The 21,450-nt window shown below is 39.2% G+C and overlaps 1 protein-coding gene across 1 annotated transcript in view; it reads left to right on the top strand.

The window, feature by feature from the left end:
- The first annotated feature begins 1,076 nt into the window (after positions 1 to 1,076).
- LOC311278948 (uncharacterized protein) overlaps positions 1,077 to 21,450 on the top strand; it is a 35,276-nt gene continuing 14,902 nt past the window's right edge. The window contains exon 1 of the mRNA XM_084390122.1: positions 1,077 to 1,219. The gene's annotated coding sequence lies outside the window, so the exon portion shown is untranslated. The remainder of the gene's footprint in view (positions 1,220 to 21,450) is intronic.

Genomic DNA, 21,450 nt, shown 5'->3' with positions numbered 1-21,450 from the left:
TATCAAATGACATCTGTTCACAGAATACTCTTATACAACAATCCAAGGGGCTCTAACATCTGTAAACCAGACTTCACATCCAGGCTGTAGATTGGTAAATTTTCTGACTCTATGACACATGTCATACTTCTGAGTGTTCACACTTTTCCTCATTTGAATGAAAAACATCATTAGGAAGGGAAGGTTTGAGTAACTGAGGAAGAATTGGCACATTAGTCCTCAGTTGCCTCCCCATGAGAAGTTGGCCCCAGACTATATCCATTTTGCAATGGAGTAGATCTGTATGCCAGTATTTAGATGCTTTTGAACAGATGCCTTTATTCAAGAGATTTGTAATAGTTTGAATGGCATGTTCTGCCAATCTCCAGTCACTTGCTTGAAATCGTATAATGACACAAAATTTCACAAAAAGTCCTGAGATACAAATTTGGTCCATAATCTGTGATCAGCGTCTTCGGGGATGCCATGCCTCGCAAAGATTGATATGATATGTTTAATTACATCTTATGACACCAAGTCATAAGAGACAGGTGAGCCATCAGGGTAACACAGAAAATAATGCAATAAACATTAAACTAAATAACATACAATGTAACACAAAACATTTAGGCCCTACTTACTGATAACAAAAAAGAAACAAAACATATAAAAGAAAATAACAAACATTGGTTTCAGTGCACCAACCTATTGTTGGCTAGTAATTTTCCAGGGCTTTAATTGAAACATTGTACTTGCGTATGTCACACAGTTCCAGTATATATGACATGCTACTGTATGGAAATGAAAATCCAAGATGCACTCATATTTTCTTCAGAAAATGTAAAATCCCTGTAAAATTAGAAAATGCCTGATCTCAGAAGTATTCTTAGATATTTAGCCTATAGCCTATGTGCACATACATTTTTGTTTGTTTGGATATTTTAGATAGATATAGGTAGAGGTAGGTTCCTCAAGAAGAAAAATCTCTCTCTCTCTCTCTCTCTCTCTCTCTCTCTCTCTCTCTCTCTCTCTCTCTCTCTCTCTCTCTCTCTCTCTCTCTCTAGAGAGAGAGAGAGAGAGAGAGAGAGAGAGAGAGAGAGAGAGAGAGAGGAACGAACGAACGAACATAGGGGCTGTATTTTGTATCCGCAATGTCTCTCCACGGGCAGAATCGCAGAAGGAAATACAAATGAAAAATGAATGAACACGACGCCAACTACAACAAACGACAAACTCACACGTAAGAAGGTTTAATTTATTCCTCTCTGAAACACATTGTTAAATATTAATGAAAACGCGCACCCGCGCGTGTGTGTATGTAATAAGACGGCTCATGAATATGACAGCTACCTGCGCAGGGAAACTCTTCCTACTTGACGTCTCGCACTAAGCGTTTATGTTCAGATGAAAATGGATTATTGGAGATATACGTTACTGTTAATTTTCGTGTCGTTGCGTTACGGATATCGTTGCGCTCGAGGACGTATCTACACAGGCCTACAGAAAAGAAAGAAATCGACTGTCGCATGTTTAGTAGCACAACCCTGGACAGCACATTGTTTATCTATGCTAAAGGCTCATACTCCATACTTAAGATGCCCATCGAATGATAAAAAATAAAATAAAAAAGCATTCCCACAAAAACACACAAAATTGCTACCCGTGTATACAAATAATGTTTTGTTAGATAACCTAATATGTGCTTTTTACTTTTAAAAGTCCAAGTAATAGGTTTAAATTAAGGTAAGGAAAGTAATTTTAACTGTAGGCTATAGTTTTAATATCATGTTTCTGGAGGTTAGCTAATGAAGTGTTTTGCACAAAAAAAAAAAAAAAAAAAAAAAAAAAGATGGGGAAAAAAGGATTAGGCTATTTTCTATTTTCATTTTCACTCTGTCAAAAACACTCCCTCACAGCATGTGTGATGAGTTTTGATTGTCAAGATGGCCAGCAGTGTAATAGAGCTGTATGTTTGAGATCCTGAGATAGAAGAAAATGAACCAACATTTTCTGTTCAAGCGTGGTAATTGTGGGCACTTGCTAAAATCTATTTTTATATAAAACTATTGTTGAGAATAATTAAGAAAAGAGCCTGTTCTGAAATGACACGAACAAATGAAAAAAATCTTGTTCAATTGATCAGGCATATTTTAAATAAATTTCAGCCAGGCATTTCTAATAGTTTGACCTTTTGGAAGTGAAAGAGTATGCAGTTTTTGGAGGTGCAATTTGTCTACTTCAAGGGACAGAACAACGTCAGACAGGCTATATGGGCGGGATTCATTTTACATGGAGAGGTGGGGTAAAGTAATTATTACCATAGCTTCTCAGAATGTGCCATCTCAGTAATCATTACGGACAATGTCAGTAAAGATTATGGCGATTTTTACCTTCTGTAACTTAAAAATGACAAATTATGTATGACTAGACCAGCTAAATATGTACTTAAATATTTCGTCATTTCCTGTTTAAAAGTATTTTTCCACAGTTTTTCAATTATGGAGGCGTTTGAAGAAGCATTCAGTTGTGTTCTATGTGGTGGGACAAGTCTGTGGCAAACCACAGTGTTTTCCACATACCATTCAGAAGGTTGAAAGCACTTGTTAGAGGCACAAAACTTCTTTTAGATTTAGGTAAATGCCATTTATCAACAGAATTCAATCAAAATTTAATTAATAATCCTGTCCGAACAGGTTTTTACTCGATATCTTAGACTCACACAGCACAATTGATATTGAAACTAACCAGACAAAGGTTGTCTGAACCTTTGAGCAACTTTATACTCACATGGTGTAATTTCATCACACTGTGAAACCTTGTTTGGCTTCACAGTGGTAAACCAAGCTTTTTTAACCACAAGGTAATTGACTTGTCTTTGTTACTTTATTGAATTTTTTTTATTTTACTGCTTTGTCAAAACACTAAAACTTCAATTCTGTCTGCCACAGCTGCAGCAGAGTATACAGTATTATGGTGCGTTCAAGTCATCTCATATAGATCGTATTTACGAGTTGAACGCACATGAACGCCACCCCAATGTGTAAATACCAGTGGGGAGCTCGGGATTTTCTCTAAGCCCCGATCTTTACGAGTTGGGGGCGTGTCACTGAGAAACATGGCAGAATACCACAATACTTAAAGGTATTTAGCAGTGATATTGTCTGGCTTTTCTATTTACAGCGCAGTAAGCTAATTGCCTGCACAGAATATGATGGCATTATAATATAACAATGCAACATGCAACAATAAAGTTGGCAGTGGCTTCATAAATTAATTAAAAACATAAAACAAAAACAAAATACACCTGATGCACATTTCTTTGTTCTTCATTTTCTAGAACAAGAGTTTAAGAACCTTACTGTATTATTGTGTAATTAATTAAGAGAAAGTACTCCGCCATCTTACTCAGAGGAAAGTGACTTGAACGCACCAGCCGTCGTAAACATGACTTCCCACCTAGTAAAGACGAACTTCCCAGGAGGACTTGAACGCACCATTACCTACTGCAAAAAGTGACTTTACACAGACTGACAATAGAGATAAAAGCATCATTAACCCATTGACATTTTCCATTCATACAGCCTTTGAATGACCTCATGGCTATTGAACTGGATAGAGCAGAAGCTGATTGAAAATTGAAAATCAAAACTGAAATCTCTAGGATACAGTAACATTTCTTTTTATGGAAAGCCTCATTTTGACCTGTTCAAATGTTTTTGTTTTCATGAAGAAAATAGAGAGAATGAATTTGACCAGATGTTTGACCAGAGAAGATATTAGAATGAGAGACAGTGGAGGATCCACAGACACTTTATTAGTAAGTGTCATATGAGCCTACTGTATAAACATTTTTTTACACATTTTTATGGGTATTTCATATCGCTCAGCCCTATGATTAGAAAAAAAGAAACACCATAAAAAGTATGTCATCAGTCAGGCGTGGAAATTGTGTGCATGCACTTATATGTGCAGTTTCATTTAATCTGTGTTGCACAAAGTATCTTATGGCTGGTCAGGAATTAATGAGACATTCCTTGGGTGTTGAATCGTTTATGTAAACGGCTGCTGTATACCCTTATGTCAAAACAATCAAATACAAATAATCCATGTGTCTCTAAGCTGTTGTGATTGCTGATACCTGGCTTGTTCTGACCTTAGTCACACACACACACACACACACACACACACACACACACACACACACACACACACACACGCACACGCACGCACACACACACACACACACACACACACACACACACACACACACACACACACACACACACACACACACACACACACACACACAGTTAAACGGTTAAAGCTAAACGGGCTCTGATCTCACTGCCTACAAATGGGCCTCTGTTTGGGCCTGGAAACATTCACGGAAATGTACGGAAATATCTGACTGTGTGGACGTGCATGAAAGGAAAAGAGGGAGACTAGCTGCAGTAACAGGCTCTCTTTCAACTGAAAACTTTCTTGATACAACCAAGCGGAATGTAACTTCTTTTTTTAGTTTTACTTTATTTTACTCTTTTTTTAATGTACTTGAAAGTCTTTGTATTACTCTTACAAGTTTTTTAGCTGTTAAAACATTCATAATTAGTTAAAGAACACGACAATTATATTTTTTCTCTGTGCAGATATTTTAATGCAATTCTTACAGACAATGGGCTTCATTCATGAAAAACAGGCAAAACAATTTTTTGTGTAAATCATTCGTAAAGCTGTTCTGACAATTTTTTTTTCTAAATGTTAGTTGGTATGAAAGAAATTTACACCTGCTCCCTACCATTTGTAAATGCGTAAAACATTTGAAAGTTCTTTATTACCAGAATAAAGTCGTAATATTTTGAGAATAAAGTCAAAATTACGAGAATACAGTCTTCCGTAGAAGTTTTTTTATGTGTGTGTGTTTAACGAAATACATTCCTCTGAGTACACAATTTCGTGATGTAATGCCGCTTTGAATGTCGGTAGGGCTGTCGCGGTGAAGGAATTTCCTTTGCAGTAATTTTGAGTGGCTCAAAAGTGCGATAATGCGGTATTATCCCCATTTATTTATTTGGATTTATTTATATTTATTTGTTGCTATATAAATAAGTGTTACGATGTGCTCAGCATGCACAAAAACAAGGACATTTTCAGTAACCGAAACTAAACAGCGTCTCTGCGCATTGAAAGGCTGTCACTCAGCACGCAGTTATTTTTATGGCAACGGTTATACGGTTTTACGGTTATTTTTATGGTCTTTGAGTGAGTCATTAAACCGTTCATTCAACGAACACTTTCAAAAATGCTGATTCATTAAAAGATAGATAGATGTAATGAAACAAGGTGTTAATTATTTGTAACTTTGAGTTCCACTTTTCAAGGCTCAGCTGACCAGCAATGCGTTGCATGGGTAACGCTGAAGTTGATGCTTCACTTAATGGAGACCAATGGCATTGATTCAATGCGTGACTTGCTCATTTATTTTTCCCGTGGCTTCCTCGCGCTGTGGAATGCTGACCAGCGCTGTCGCCATTTATGGTAAATACCCTTAAACTTTAAAAGGGTGATACGACAAATATTTCGCTTTCCTTGGACACAGCAACCTTTTCACAAATATATATGACTTGACCTCAAAGACAGACGCATGTAATCGCACGCGCTCAGTCGATCTCTCTCATTCACTGTCTGTTTAGGCTTAAGTGCAAATCCACGAAGCCTCTCTACAAATCACCATGATAAACAGTCTTGTTATCATTATTAACTTATTTAACATTCACTACACATGCACGAAGTTCAAAACTAGAAAACACGTGAATATCGCGGTTGCTGCTTGCATTCCTCTGCGGTTGGCCTGTAAGTAGCCCTAAGAAAGGGCTACTGTAGCAGTACTACTGTAGCGGTACTACAATATTGCGGTTATCGCGATGGCCCTAACTGTCGGGTATAAGTCTGCTGCCAAACTCATGGCCTTGCTGGCTCTGCAAAAGTGTGCATAAATGGCGCATATCGACAACCTACGGTCTTGTGGACTTAACAGACAAGCATTTTGTGGCCATTATAAATCCACAAGACTACAGTGCACATGAAGTGTGCCATTTGGGCCAGTGCTTAAATGAATAGTTCACCCAAAAATTTTAAATTTGTCATTACTTACCCTCAAGTTGTTCCAAATTTGTATGAGTTTCTTTCTTCTGTTGAACACAAAATAAGATATATTAAAGAATGTTGGTAACCAGACAGTTGATGGCACCCATTGACTTCCATAGTAGGAAAAAAAAAATACTATGGAAGTGAATGTTTTGTTTTTTTAAATGGATAGGATGACAGAAAGGCTTTGTGGAGTGTCCATTGTGGAAGTTTTTGGATGGCTCAGCAGCGTGGTGGCTTAGTGGGTGGCACTATGGCTTAATGGGTAGCACTGTCGCCTCACAGCAAGAAGATCCCCGGCTAAGCCAAGAGTCTTTTCTGTTTGGAGTTTGCATGTTCTCCCCGTGTCAGCTTGGGTGTCCTCCAGGTTATCTGGTTTCCCCCACACAGTCCAAAGACAGATTGGACATGCCAAATTGGCTGTAGGAGTGTATGTGAGTGTGCATCTGGTGTAAAACCTGTGCCAAATCCAATGTGTGTGTGCGGATAATTCCGATGAATTGGACCCAGTTAATGAGCGGTACTAACGCTTGGAAACTATGTAAGCAGTGTTTCAACTGTTGGGCCAAAAGCAAGCATGCTAGTGTGTCCCAGGGCCAGTCGTGTTTCCACTGTCACTTCCGGGGCTTGATCGGGCCTCGTCGGGGCTTCCTCTGTGCCAATGGCCAGGGTTTTTTGGCCCGCCGAATACCTTGGTCCAAAGCGGGCCAACTGGGGCTTGAGGACTGGCCATGAACAAAGGCGGAGTTTACCTGAGTCAGGAGATGGTCAACACTGCTGCTCATTCAGCTAGTTTTCAGTCAGCTGGTGAAATGGTGGGGTTGTGTGAAGTCAATCTATAGAGGCGTGTAAAGGATGGGCTTTAGGGTAGTGCTGTGGGGCTACTGGCCCAACAGTGGAAACACAACTTAATTTTGGCCTCTGTGCTTGCGGTCCAAGGCTATTGGCCCCTCCCGGCACGTTGTTAGCCCTGGCTCGGACTGACCCGACAGTGGAAAAGCAGCTTTGTATATCTGGTGGTGTTTCTGGATGTGCCTATGTCCCCAGATGGACTTTTCGGGTCAACGATGGCAGTTATGCAGTCCCGCTGTGTCAAGGAAAAAGGAGGATGAAGCTTTTAATTGCCCCACAAGCAGGCACAGGTGTCAGCCGCTTCCCTGCATTTTACTTCAGCTGATCAGGGGTTTTACAGTAGGTGACCTTAAAGAACATGCCGTCCAGCAGAGCATCTTCCTTATGTTATAGGGCCACAGGTAGCTTGGGCTGGGGGCCACCTCACCATCACCGCTCCCCAGTACCGCAGAGACTTAAGCGGGTCCCCTAAGAAGAAGAAGCAGGGGTAGTGCCAATCTCATGATTTTCTGAGAGGAGTGAAGCCAGTGATATTTCATCCGTTCTGCGAAGGACAACCCTCTAGTTGCCCAGAGTGTGTTTTCAAAGCCCAAAGTATACCAACTCACACTTGCACAAGCACACACAGAATGTACACAGATAATTAATAAAGGCTGTGAGCCCTGTCCCAACATCTCCCCTTTCATTATCATGAATGTTGGTCAAAATAAAGGCATAGAAATGAGAAAACGGCTTCATCCTCAAATTCAAAGTGGTCAGTGCCTCATTTACAGGCAAATTCCAGCCCTGAGTGCCCACAGCAGGGTGCTTAGGGAGCTTGAGTCAACCAAGTGTTGGAAACATTGTCACTGTTTCTGCTGGAGTGGCACACTCATGAAACCTACCCCTGGATGCTGAGTACAGTCAAAAATGGTTACAGAATACAGTTTGTGAGCCATTGGCCTATATTTTGTGATGTGTTACAGTCAAGAGTGTTAGGGGATTCAGCCCAGATTCTCAGAGACAAGATCACCTAGCGTTAATAAAGAGGGCAGGTGTTAAGATATCAGCAGTTGCTACTGTTAATTTGGAGGGGCGATTGGTCTACAAAGATAGACAGGAAAGACGTGTATTTTCATGTGTCAGACTCCTGCACAGGAGTTAAGTAAAGCTGAAAAAGTTCACAAAAGAGGCTGAGGTGGCAATAGCTCTGCTGAGGGAAAGGGGAGTGAGAACTGTTATAAAGATGATTTTCTTATCTGGGCAAAAATGTGACATCAAGTGTGGGAGCATACAGCAATGTTCGTGCCTTGACTCTAGTGTTCATATTAAATTACCAAAAATGTATTCTCATTCAGACAATAATCTGGGGCTTGCACTTAATTTAGTCTTTTTCAAGGCCACTTTTTGGTGGGCAGGGTGAGGGCATTCCAAGAATGCTTGCAGTTTTCGCCAGTGCTTATGTCTGCTCAGGTTGATGGCATCAAAGATTGCAGTAATTTCATTGGGGTGTCTGTATATTAGGAGTGTGCAAAGATGGGTACACTCTTTGCACCTAGACCTGACATGGGTTGCCCAGAGGAACAAGTTTGTTCCAATTTCTCATGCTTGCCTCAATGTGCTGGGGGCCATACTGGAGGGACGTGTAGTATGAGGCAGGTGGTCGACCCTCCAGAGGCAGCAGCCTATATATTTCCTAGAATTTTGTTTAGCTCTGAAACAGTTTCTTCTGTCATTTTGGAAACAGCAGGTTCTATTGAGAACAGATAATACCACAGTGGATTCTTATATAAACCTGCAGGGAGAACTGTAATCTCTGCACCCCCATCAGCTAGCCTACACAATTCTAATGTGAGCAGACACTCAACCGGCTTACTGAGGCCAATGCATGTTCCAAGGCATCCAAATGTGGGGGCTGATCTAGGGCTGTTTGGGTGAAGGAATTTCCCTTACGGTAATTTTGAGTGGCTCAATAGCGCAATATGCGGTATTATCGCCATTTATTTATTTATATTAATTTGTTGCTATATAAATAAGTGTTCCGATGTGGTCAGCATGCACAAAAACAAGGACATATTCAGTAACCAATGTAACCGAAACTAAACAGCAATGAAACAGGAAATGAAGTAAACAGAAGAGAATGTCAAAATAAGGATCCACATAACAGAGCATAAACCTGAAAATAAGCTTGTTAGGCTATTTTTATATGTATAACAGTTAGTTCCGATCCTCGAATCTGACTGGATAAGAGGCTTTCTGCTGATATTTCACCAGTAATGCGTCGCATGGGTAACACTGAAGCTAATGCTTCACTTAATTGAGACCAATAGCATTGATCAATGCATTGACCAGTGTAACAACATTAGCTCAAAGGGGAAATATTAATAATAATCCATAATTAGGGCCCAAGCCCTGAAAGGGCGAAGGCCCTATTGTTTCCGTAAGGATTATTATTAGGGCCCAAGCCCTGAAAGGGCGAAGGCCCTATTGTTTTCGTAAGGAATTTTTTTTTTTTTTTTTGCCACTTTTGGGGCCCTTAACATGCTCAAAAACTCTTGAAATTTTGCACACATGTCAGAACCTGCGGCCATCAGGGCCGGGCTGAAGCTGGTACCCGGGCGTGGCAGGGGGGCTCGACAGCGCCCCCTGGAATGGGGTTTGAAAACTTGGTCCATAAATCAAACACGCTTGCATGTAATAATATGAAACTCAGTACACATATAGATCTCATCGGGCCAAACAACTTTCGTGCTCTAAGTTTTACAAAAGCCCAACAGGAAGTTGGTTATTATACGTTGTTTGGAAAACGCATACAATGGAATGTGAAATACTCCTCCTAGGGAATTCATCCGATCACCACCAAACTCGGTGTGAATGAAGTCAAGACATTGAGGATGAATTCTTGCGAACAGATATTTGATATCTCGAACGGTTTGCCGTGGCGAGGAAATGAATTAATGGCGAATAATGGGACACAGGAAGTGTGTTATAACTTCTGCATACATTATCTGATCTTGATGAAACTTCAGCAGTGTGTTCGTTGTAAGAGGCCGATCACATGGATGTGACTATTGTGGGTCAAAGTTATAGCGCCACCAACTGGCTGCAGGAAGTTTGTCAATTTCAAAATGCTTTGAAATCACTCTCTTATTTTTACCTGATTTGCTTCAAACTTTATGTGTATAATGTAGACCCACAGCAGATGTAGGCTTGTGAAAGGATTATTGATATCTTAGATACTGTTGTTATGGCAACTCATCGAACTTTGATATTATTTTTTGATGATTTTGAGACTCTTATCATGCTTGAAATTGCATGAAACTCGAAAGACACATCCCATTTATTAGCCAGTAGACATGTGCAAAGTTTCAGAAACGGGCGTGGTGGAATGGCTCAGTAGCGCCACCTTTAGTCAAAAATGGGGGCTTAGTTTTTCCTAGAATCACAAAACTTGGTACGTATATTGTTCTCATCAAGCCGGACAACTTTCTAATTTATAGTCATTATCTCCAACCAGGGGCGATTCTAGGATTTTCATTTTAGGGGGGCTCAGCCCCCAATGAGGTTATGATAAAAAAAAAAAAAAATGTAGTTTATGGTCTAATGCTCATTATTAACTAGTTTCATTAATTCATCCATTAACATGCATATGGCACAGTTTTATAATCACTGAGGAACCGAATGTGAGGTATTTAGGGGGGTTCGGGGGCATGCTCCCCCGAGAAAATTTTGATTTCTCTGATCTACATATGTGCATTTTAAGATGTTTTGAAGGCCAAAAAAATTGGATAAATAGCTTTAAAACCATGTGCGGGCAGCTGTTTTTTTTTTTTTTCTCCTCATCAGCATCACACTCTTTTTCTGTTTGTTTTTATCTTGCTCTGTCTTTTCCCCTCCTAAAGCTGAACTTTGACTGATATAGGCTTTTCATTTTTGTCTGTCAGTGAAGAAAGAAAACAAAGGGTCAACTGATAGGTTGATTTATGAATCATTTTCTCAGACAAAGCTACCAGGAAAGCTAGGTAACTAAGTTTATTAAATTCATTCACAATATGTAGCCTACACATTCATTATTGATCTAGGCCTAATATATGGCCGTAGACAGGGCTTTATAATCAAAGAGGTCATAAATTTGAGGTTGTTATGGGGTTAAACATTTTTATTTCTCTGATATGTGCATTTCAAGACGTTTGAAGGCCAAAAAAGGATAAGAAATAGATTTAAAACCTGCTCTCTCCTCATCTCCATCACTCTGTCTTTTTCTCTCAGTCTCCTGATCTTGCCCTGTCTCTTTCCCTCCTAAAGCTGAACTTTTTTAATTTACTGAAGGCTACAAATTGTATTATATTAATTCTCAACATGTACACATGCATTATTAATCTTGTGCCTATGAAAACGGCTTTGTTAATGTTTCTTGTCCCCTCACAATGACATAATTACACATTATATAGGCCTATTTTCAGCTCAAAATGGCGAAATTAGACAAAAGTTTATTAGTTTTCTAATTATTTTTGTCATTCGTTTAACATTTATGACCTAAAAACCTGTCAAATATAAAATGTTTAGTTTAGCTACTTACATCTTCTTAACTCGCACTTGACCGTAAACTGAAGCGTCAGTCGTACTGCTAAAATTCGCGCACAGCAGCTTCTGCGAACACGAATTTGTGTAGCCTAAGGTTTCACAAAAGTTTAAAAAGTGCCTAGTAGTGACGCCTATGGTTCTCACTCTGCGTGTGTTTCGCGCTGGATGACGGTCGTGCTGAGCCATAGATGGTGCTGAGCAGTGCAGGTACAGAGAAGTAGAAGAGAAGAGGATGACACCATTTGCTAAGCGGGGATGTTTTCATTTTCATCCTTAACCCACAAATCACGGAGTATGTTTTGGACATTATTTAACCTTGTCAAAGACGAATTTTTTTTTTTTTAGAATAACAGCATTTCTTACTCCAAGTTTTAGGGGTGCTGAGCTCCTTTTTAGGGGTGCTGGAGCACCCCTAAAAAGGGGCTAGCCTCGCCCATGTCTCCAACCAACAGGAAGTCAGATATTTTGGTTTGAATGAGGATTTTCTGGAGAATTTTCTCTCTCTCTCTGTGTGTCTGTATGGGTGGGGGAGGGGGGATTTGTCTATTCCATTTAATCTTTGTTTTTCAAGTTTAAGTGGCTTTTGGGGCCCTTGACATGCTCAAAAACTCTTGAAACTTTGCACACAGGTCAGAACCCGCAGCCATCAGGGCCGGGCTGAAACTGGTCCCCGGGCGTGGCAGGGGGGCTCAACAGCACCCCCTTGAACACGGTCTGAAAACTTGGTCCATATATCAAACACGCTTGCATGAATTAATATGAAACTCGGTACACATATAGATCTCATCAGGCCGAACAACTTCCGCACTCTAAGTTATTAGCTCCGCCCAACAGGAAGTCGGCTATTATGGGTTGTTTGAAAAATGCATGCTGTGGAATTTGATGTACTTCTCCTAGAGAATTCATCCACTCGCCTCCAAACTTGGTCAGCATGAAGTCAAGACATTGAGGATGCTAAACTGCGGACGGATTGTTGATATCTCGAACGGTTTGGCCGTGGCGAGGAAACGAATTTATGGCGAGAAAAGATAAAAACGAAGTGTTATAACTTCTGCATACATTAACTGATCTTGATGAAACTTCAGCAGTGTGTTCGTGGTAAGAGGCCGATCACATGTATGTAACTATTGTGAGTCAAAGTTATAGCGCCACCAACTGGCAGCAGGAAGTGTGTCACTTTCTAAATGCTTTTGACAAAAGTGAAGGGGTTAATTTTATGTACAGTCACAAAAATCAGTACGTATATTGGTCTCATCGAGCCGGACAACTTTCTCATTTACAGTCATTAGCTCTGACCAACAGGAAGTCAGATATTTTGGTTTGAATGTGGATTTCTTTGCAAAATCAGCCTCTGTATTTTTACCCACTCCTCTTAAGTGGTTTATATATTTTTTTGTTACATTTATTATATATATATATATATATATATATATAAATATAGCTGCGAGCAGCGATGGAGGGCCCAAGCCGGTGACACCGCCACCCCGGTGGCTTTAGGGTAACTAAAGGCACCAGGGTGGCGGTGCCACCGGCTTGGGCCCGCAATCGCTGCTCGCAGCTATATTTACCAATTATGATTAATGATTAATATTTGGATCAGTTAATTAGATTAACTTTGAGGTAAGCCAAATTAATATTACAATCAATTAATCAGTTCCAACGAACTCTTCGATTATTCATTTATTCTAAGAAAAGCGTATCTTTCAGGGTCACTGAAAGATAATTATTCCTTATCGTGTACAGCAATTAGAGCATGTAACTGGATCAAGATCGTAAAAGGGACTTTGTATGCAAACAGAGGATCAGAAATCAAATTCATAATTGTGCACAAGTTTTATTAACTAAATCACAAACATAACTAACACTAAACAAACATACATACATTCATACATACATACATACATACATTCATACATACATACATACATGCAGGTAAAGGGGTGAGTGATGTGGAACCGGAAGCAGGTAATAGAACTATGGAGCAAGATCTATTTCAGTATGAAAAGAACCATCAGCTAATCATTTTCAGAGCACCTCATTAAATTGATTTACTTGCATGGTCAGTTGCAATCGTGGACAATTCTTGAAGTGGTTGAAAAATGAGTCCGTTGGGGGGTCCGGGAAGGTCAAAAGTCATGGTGCAAGTTGCAATCGTTTCTTCTCCGTTGGATGAAGAAGATAGGATGAACTTGTATTGTCGCTGTTCTCATGGCTGGAGTGCAGATTGTGGCCTACACGCTCTGGGCCGGCAGGACACAAAGAGCACATGGTGAGAGTTGCGAGGGACTTCGTCCGTGTTGAATGACGTCACTGAACTCCTGAAGTTGTTCTTGATGCTGGAGTGAGCACATGTCCTGGATGCTTCGAAGCCTCCTGCCCTGGGCCTGTTGAGGCCATGCTGGAACACACGGCATCCTTAAGGCAAGAGTTGTCCGTTTCCTTCTTGGTTGGATTTAAGAAAGGCAGTCTGACTCGGCCTGCAGAGGCCTGCAGGGCCCAGTGGGGGGGAAAGGGGGGTAGAATACATATGATTAATAGGGTTTATCTCTCCTTCTCAGCGAGAATTAAGTGAGAGTCCCGTTTTGGTTGTATAATCCAATATATATCAAAGTATATACATAATGGTACACAAGCCAGTAAATCATTCACACAGTTTCTGGGATGCATGTTCATTTATAGATCCATTTGTCTACGATTAAATGAACGCAGGAGAGTTTGTTCTGATATCTGTGGCAGAGTTAGTTACTTGTTAGCATTCCTAAGAGTCATAAAAAACATCCTATCTGATCGCGGCCACGGCAACCACCCCCCCCCCAGGCGGGGCGAAAGGGGCCTGGTTGCCGTGGCCGCGATCAGATAGGATGTTTTTCATGACTCTTAGGAATGCTAACAAGTAACTAACTCTGCCACAGATTACATCGTAATCGCACACGCTCTGTCGATCTCTCTCATTTACTGTCTGTTTAGGCTTAAGTGCAAATCCACGAAGCCTCTGTACAAATCACCATAATAAACACAGCCTTGTTATCATTATTAACTTATTTAACATTCAATACACATGCACAAAATTCAAAACAAGAAGGGTATAGCCTTATGAAAAAAGAAAACACGCGAATAACGCGGTCGCTGCGGTTACTTGCATTCCTCTGCGGTTGGTTTGTCATAAAGATGATTTTCTTATCTGGGCAAAGATGCGACATCAAGCGTGGGAGCACACAGCAATGTTCGTGCCCGTGTGCAGACTCTAATGTTCAAATTAAATTATCAAAAGTGTATTCTCATTCAGACAATAATCTGGGGCTTGCACTGAATTTAGTCTTTTTCATGGCCACTTTTTGTGTATGAGCTTCCAGTCCGCAGAGACACAGGCGGGGTAGCCTGATAATACTTCTGGACCTAGCAATCTGGAATTTGTGGATCTTTCTCTTGAGAGGGTCAATTTACTAGAACTAACTCTTCCACGGAATGTCACTGACCATCTTCAGAGTAATCCTGCTACAATACATGTTTACAAGATCAAGTGGAATATGTTTGTTTCGTGGTGAGAGCAGCACAGAATAGTGATAATACTTCTGGACCTAGCAATCTGGAATTTGTGGATCTTTCTCTTGAGAGGGTCAATTTACTAGAACTAACTCTTCCACGGAATGTCACTGACCATCTTCAGAGTAATCCTGCTACAATACATGTTTACAAGATCAAGTGGAATATGTTTGTTTCGTGGTGAGAGCAGCACAGAATAGTGGCAGCTAAGTGTCCCATAGTTCACATCTTGACATTTCTAAAGGAACTGCTAGAGCAGTGCAACTATTTTTTTAACCTTAAAGGTATATATATCAGTAATATCTGCCTGTCACTCTGGGTTTGATGAGGTGTTTCCACGTGCACATTTTCTGATGTGCCATTTTTTTAAAAGGGGTCTGCTGTTTCTGTCCGACCTCTAGGACTATCCTCCCATCATAGTACTTAGTCACTGTCTTGGACACATTATGCGAATCACTGTTCAATTCATTGCTGTAAGTAAATTTGAGAATCTTATTGTACAATGCAACTCTCTTGCTCACACTAGCTTTCAGCCAAGTGCATAGCAGAACTTGAGCCACCTATCTTACACCAAGTTCATTGTGGATGGCTCAGGCATCACTCTGCGACTAGTGCATCTTTTTTGTCCCCAGCACCTACTCATCTTTACCCTTTTGGCTCTCTGCTTTTTATCTCCCACCAATATTCAAGATTTAGTGTGCTTGAATCTTGTCACTGGAATGTTAGGCTGATGGTTTCTAACTGTGTTAGCAGTTATTTGTTTGTTTTGCCAGAAAAGGGGTGGATAATGTTTAAGCAGAGATTGTCACACTGGAGCCAAGCCATTGTTGTGGGCACTGCTTAATTGGACTTCCTCACAATTTTTTGTAAATTACCACCGATGCAATATCACCACACCTCAGATTGCTCATATGGTTCTATGAAGGGGCTGTGTTATCAGAATCAGTCGTGTAGGAATATTCCAGGGTTGTGGGGGCCTTCTTCCATAGAGAGGTCTGTGTCGAAAGACTTGACTAAAAGAGAATGTCCGGTTACCTTGTGTGATCACAGTTCTCTGAGGGGAAAGGAGTGAGACACAGACCAGGGGGCCCCCACAATTCGGCTCGGCATTCAGAGCATATAATTCTAAGTATGGATAATTATTAGTAAGTTGGGGGCATGACCCTAGACATGGATTTTTCACTGAAATCTCACCATTGTTTCAACATTAATTGCGGGTGTAAAAGCGACAATGAACCAACATCTCTTTGTAACGTTAATTCAAGGGTTCATTAAGGTTGTGAGGCCCGTGACACACCAAGCCGACAGTCGAGCATTGGCCAATTTAAAGCTGTTGTTGAACGTTTGTTGGCCTAGAAGAAAAACCAAAGAGACATTGTCATTATGTGTCTAAAGTTAAGTTTATCTACCTACCTGTTTACTGCAGCATACAATAAAGCTCCATAATTTGGGTTCATAAAACTACTAAGTTTATTGTAGTTATATCCACTACTATTACAACTATTCACACAAATGGAATGCTCTTGAAGATTTCTGTACTTTTAGGAGCATGTATCAGAATGAGTTGCTGTATGTAATGATAGTAGAGCTGTGTGTGATTGATGCTACTTAACTTTAATTTATGCTAAATGTTTAAATATAATTCAGGTTATCCTTGTTCATTTATATCAGGGGTGGGGAACATTGATCCTGGATGGTTATTGTCCTGCAGAGTTTAGCTCCAACCCTGAAAAAAACACTCACCTGCCTGTAACTTTAGCAATCCTGAAGACCTTGATTAGCTTCAGGTGTGTTTAATTAGGGTTGGAGCTAAACTCTGCAGGACAATGGCCCTCCAGGATCAACGTTCCCCACCCCTGATTTATATAATGTTAGCACTAATTTTCACCAGTCCTATATCCATGCTTTTTAGTGAGGCGCATATGAACTGTAAAAAAGTGTTTATTACTTACTGTGTTTACCTTATGGTTACAAATGTAGTATGTACATTATAGCCAATAAGGTTATATCTCAATTTGTTGAATGCCCTTCCTCTGACTCTGGAGATGGCCAATCATAGTTTTGAATTTTAGGATATCACCTAGGGTGGCCAGTGGCCTATGGTTCAGGCCAATGTGAAAAACCCAACATACGCTTACAAGTACACTACTACAGTAATATTTACCTGTCTGGCCTTCTGTGCACACAACCTTTCTAGTCCTGTGATGCAAGAGCACTGCACTACATCTACTTCACCTGAGGGTTGTTCCATAAAAGATGCTAAGAAATGCAGGGATTAAACTCCAAAACCCGACTTGAATAAACCTAACAAATAAGTTGGGGCTAAAGCGGTTTCATAAAAGGTAATTCAAGTTCACGCAATCCCACTAATTTGATCCAGGTTTATCTAGTCTAGATAACTGCGTGTGCACGCGTTTCTTAAGCAGCCCTAGAGGTCGATCATAGATCAAATCGATCCACCATCAAACAGCATATATTTTGTGCTGTTTTATGCGTTTTGAGACATGGTGTTTGCAAAACTTACATTTCACAGGAATATTCTCCATCTTCACAGAAGATTTTCTCCATAAATCTTAGAAAGTCGTGCAAATATTTCCATTTTGCTGCTAAACTTCACATTGAACGAGCGCTGCTGCGTGCACCAGAAATATCTTCTAATTATAATAATTTATCTTTAGGATAAGTTGCAGTGAACTTATAGCTCATTACACTCATATATTTTATACTTATTTTTATACTAGAAAAAAAAAGAAACCAAATATAATAAAGATACAAAATCTAGTTTTGGGTTTAGGACTGTTTGAATTTAAAGACATAATACAGTACATAATATATATATATATATATATATATATATATATATATATATATATATATATATATATATATATACAGGGTGGGCCATTTATATGGATACACCGTAATAACATGGGAATGGTTGGTGATATTAAAGTCCTGTTTGTGGCACATTAGTAAATGTGAGGGGGCAAACTCCTCAAGATGGGTGGTGACCATGGTGGCCATTTAGAAGTCGGCCATCTTGGATACAACTTTTGTTTTTTTAATAGGAAGAGGGTCATGTGACACATCAAACTTATTGGTAATGTCACAAGAAAAACAATGGTGTGCTTGGTTTCAACGTAACTTTATTTGTTCATGAGTTATTTACAAGTTTCTGACCACTTATAAAATGTGTTCAATGTGCTGCCCATTGTGTTGGATTGTCAATGCAACCCTGTTCTCCCACTCTTCACACACTGATAGCAACACCGCAGGAGAAATGCCAGCACAGGCATCCAGTATCCGTAGTTTCAGGTGCTGCACATCTCGTATCTTCACACCATAGACAATTGCCTTCAGATGACCCCAAAGATAAAAGTCTAAGGGGGTCAGATCGGGAGACCTTGGGGGCCATTCAACTGGCCCACGACGACCAATCCACTTTCTACAGTACATTACTGGCAGCATGGTTGCCAGCAAGTTACTGTATTTCGATTTCCAGTAACTATACTGTAATTCACTTTACAGTACACAAGATACTGTAAACTACCAAATAGTACTTTACTGTATTTTTACTGTATTTCGTCATTTGTTCTGCTTTTGCTGTAATTAATTATACGGTATTGTACTGTAATATCTATATTGATACGTTACTGCTAAATATTATTATAATTTTCAAAATAATTACAAATAATGATAATATTATATCATAATAATATAATATGTAGTTATTAGGAAAATATAGGCTATAGTAGGAAAAAATACTATGGAAGTCAATGGCTACTGTCAACTGTCTAGTTACTGACATTCTTTAAAATATCTTCTTTTGTGTTCAGCAGAATAAAAAAACTAATACAGATTTAGAACAACATGAGGATGAGTAAGTGATGACAAATATAATTTTTGGGTGTACTATACCTATAGAGCAGTGGTTCTCAAACCTGTCCTGGCGTACCCCCAACACTGCACGTTTTCTTTGTCGCCCTAATCAAACACACCTGATTCAACTCATCAGCTCATTATAACATGGGTGAATGAGCTGATGAGTTGAATCAGGTGTGTTTTATTAGGGAGACAAAGAAAACGTGCAGTGTTGGGGGTACGCCAGGACAGGTTTGAGAACCACTGCTATAGAGGGATAGTTCACCCAAAAATTTAAATTAGCCCATGATTTACCAGCCCATTCTCATCCTTGGGCGTCATATACTGACGCTTTTGACATTTCGTCTACATCCAAAGCACATGGCACCCTTTAGCGTCAATATGAGACGCAGATAGATATGGGCCAGAAGGCGCCTCCTAGCGGTCTAACCCTAACCCTACCCCAGACCTAAACCTATACCGAACAAAGCTATCTGCGTCTCATATTGACGCTAAAGGGTGCCATGTGCGTTGGATGTACAAAATGTCAAAAGCTTCAGTATATGACGCCCAAGGATAAGAATGCGTTGGATTTACTCACCCTCAAGCCATCCTAAGTGTATATGACATTCTTCTTTCAGACGAATACAATCGGAGTTATATAAAAAAATGTCCTGGCTTCCAAGCTTTATAATGGCAGTGAATGGTTGTTTCTGTTTTGAAAGTCCATAAAAGTGCATCCATCCATGATAAAAGTGCTCCATGCGGCTCTGGGGGGTAAATAAAGGCCCTCTGAAGCGAAGCATGCGTTTGTGTAAGAAAAATATTCATATTCAAGTTACGCTTTAGATTTAAGTCAAATCCGTATGTACGTTTGGCCAGAAGCTAGTCATTTTACTTTATAAAGTTTTAAATACGGATCTCCATCTTATTCATCACCTCACATAAAGTCAACATCTGAGATATTTCCATCAGCTATATGTTCAAGCACTTCAAGAACTATATATTCTGCATATGAAAAAGTTTCAAAAATGTATCGGTACTGTGATATAGATTTTTTATATAAGATATTTCAATCAGCATTACTGGACTTCAGTTACTGGAATGTGATTTCAGTAACAGGCTTTTGAACCCACTGTCCATTCTAATGGACAGACACATTTGAAAAAAAATCCTGATTTAAAACTTGCAATTCTACAATCGATTTTTAACTTTAATTAATAAGTTCAATCTTTCTATTTTACATACAAACTATGAAATACTGGCAAAACATATCAAAAAATGTAAATAAAACCATAGAAAATGTTGCTTGCTTCTGTGTTTGGAGTGAAGTGCTGCCATGCTTCTCTTTTAAATAATTACTATAGGAATACATATTAGCCTACATTAACAAAAATTGTATATAACCCTCCCTCCCTTTTAATTATAGTTATTTGTTATTTTATTTATTTCATATTCAATATTTCATATTTAAATAATATTAGGAATTATGTGTCATTAAGAGTTTGATATAAATATGTGAATGTTTACTTTTTATTCATATTTATTTATATATATTTTTAGTCTTTTTTCCCTTTTTTCATATGTAAAAATAGCTAACTATGTACTTATTGGTTATTGTTCTAATTATGTGTTTTTTAGGCTATGTGTTGGTGGGTATTATCACAAAAGAAAAAAAAGTAGAAGGAAAAGTAAGGAATATTTACTGGGGGAAAATATTATGTCTTTAAATGACCTGTCCATTTGTATAATTGTGTTAAATGTGTTTGAATTGAAAGACATAATAAAGTACATACAATATATATATATATGCTAAAATATTTGTAATTTGGACATTAGATGTGCCAATTTATTTAGAATTTTAAACCTACAAGTGTATTTTTATGATAGCAATAGTTGTAAAGGGACTATTGTAATGGGGTAATCAATCAATCAATCAATCAATCAATCAATCAATCAATCAATCAATCAATCAACATTTATTTATACAGCCCTTTACAACACTCAAGGTGAACCAAAGTGCTTTCCAGGAAAGAAAGAAATTAAAATAAAAAAAAATAAAAAAAAATATAATGACAACAATATAATGCAAAATATAATAAAATATATATACAAAATATATAATGCCACAAAACAAAGTATAAAAACAAAATGTATGCCACAAAGAAAACACAAAATGCCACAACGACTGCTATGAATTAAAAGCCAGTCTAAATAAATAAGTCTTAAGCTTAGCCTTAAAGAGGCCCAAGTCAGTGATTGTACGTATATCAGCAGGTAGCTTGTTCCAGAGGCTTGGCCCAGCTACAGAAAAAGCCTGGTCACCCCAGAGTCTGTACCTTGCCCTTGGGACTTCCAGCAAAAATTGATTTGTTGATCTAAGAGCCCTGTTTGATTAACGCAAAGTTAACATCTCAGTTATGTACGGTGGTGCGAGACCATTGAGGCCAAAATCTTAAAATCAACTCTAAAAGAAACTGGAAGCCAGTGGTGCGAAGAAAGAATTGG

The sequence above is a fragment of the Rutilus rutilus genome, assembly GCF_951802725.1.
Source record: "Rutilus rutilus genome assembly, chromosome: 19".
Taxonomy (NCBI): Eukaryota; Metazoa; Chordata; class Actinopteri; order Cypriniformes; family Leuciscidae; genus Rutilus; species Rutilus rutilus.
The sequence above is the reverse complement of the archived record's forward strand: the minus strand, read 5'-3'. Positions and strand labels throughout refer to the sequence as shown.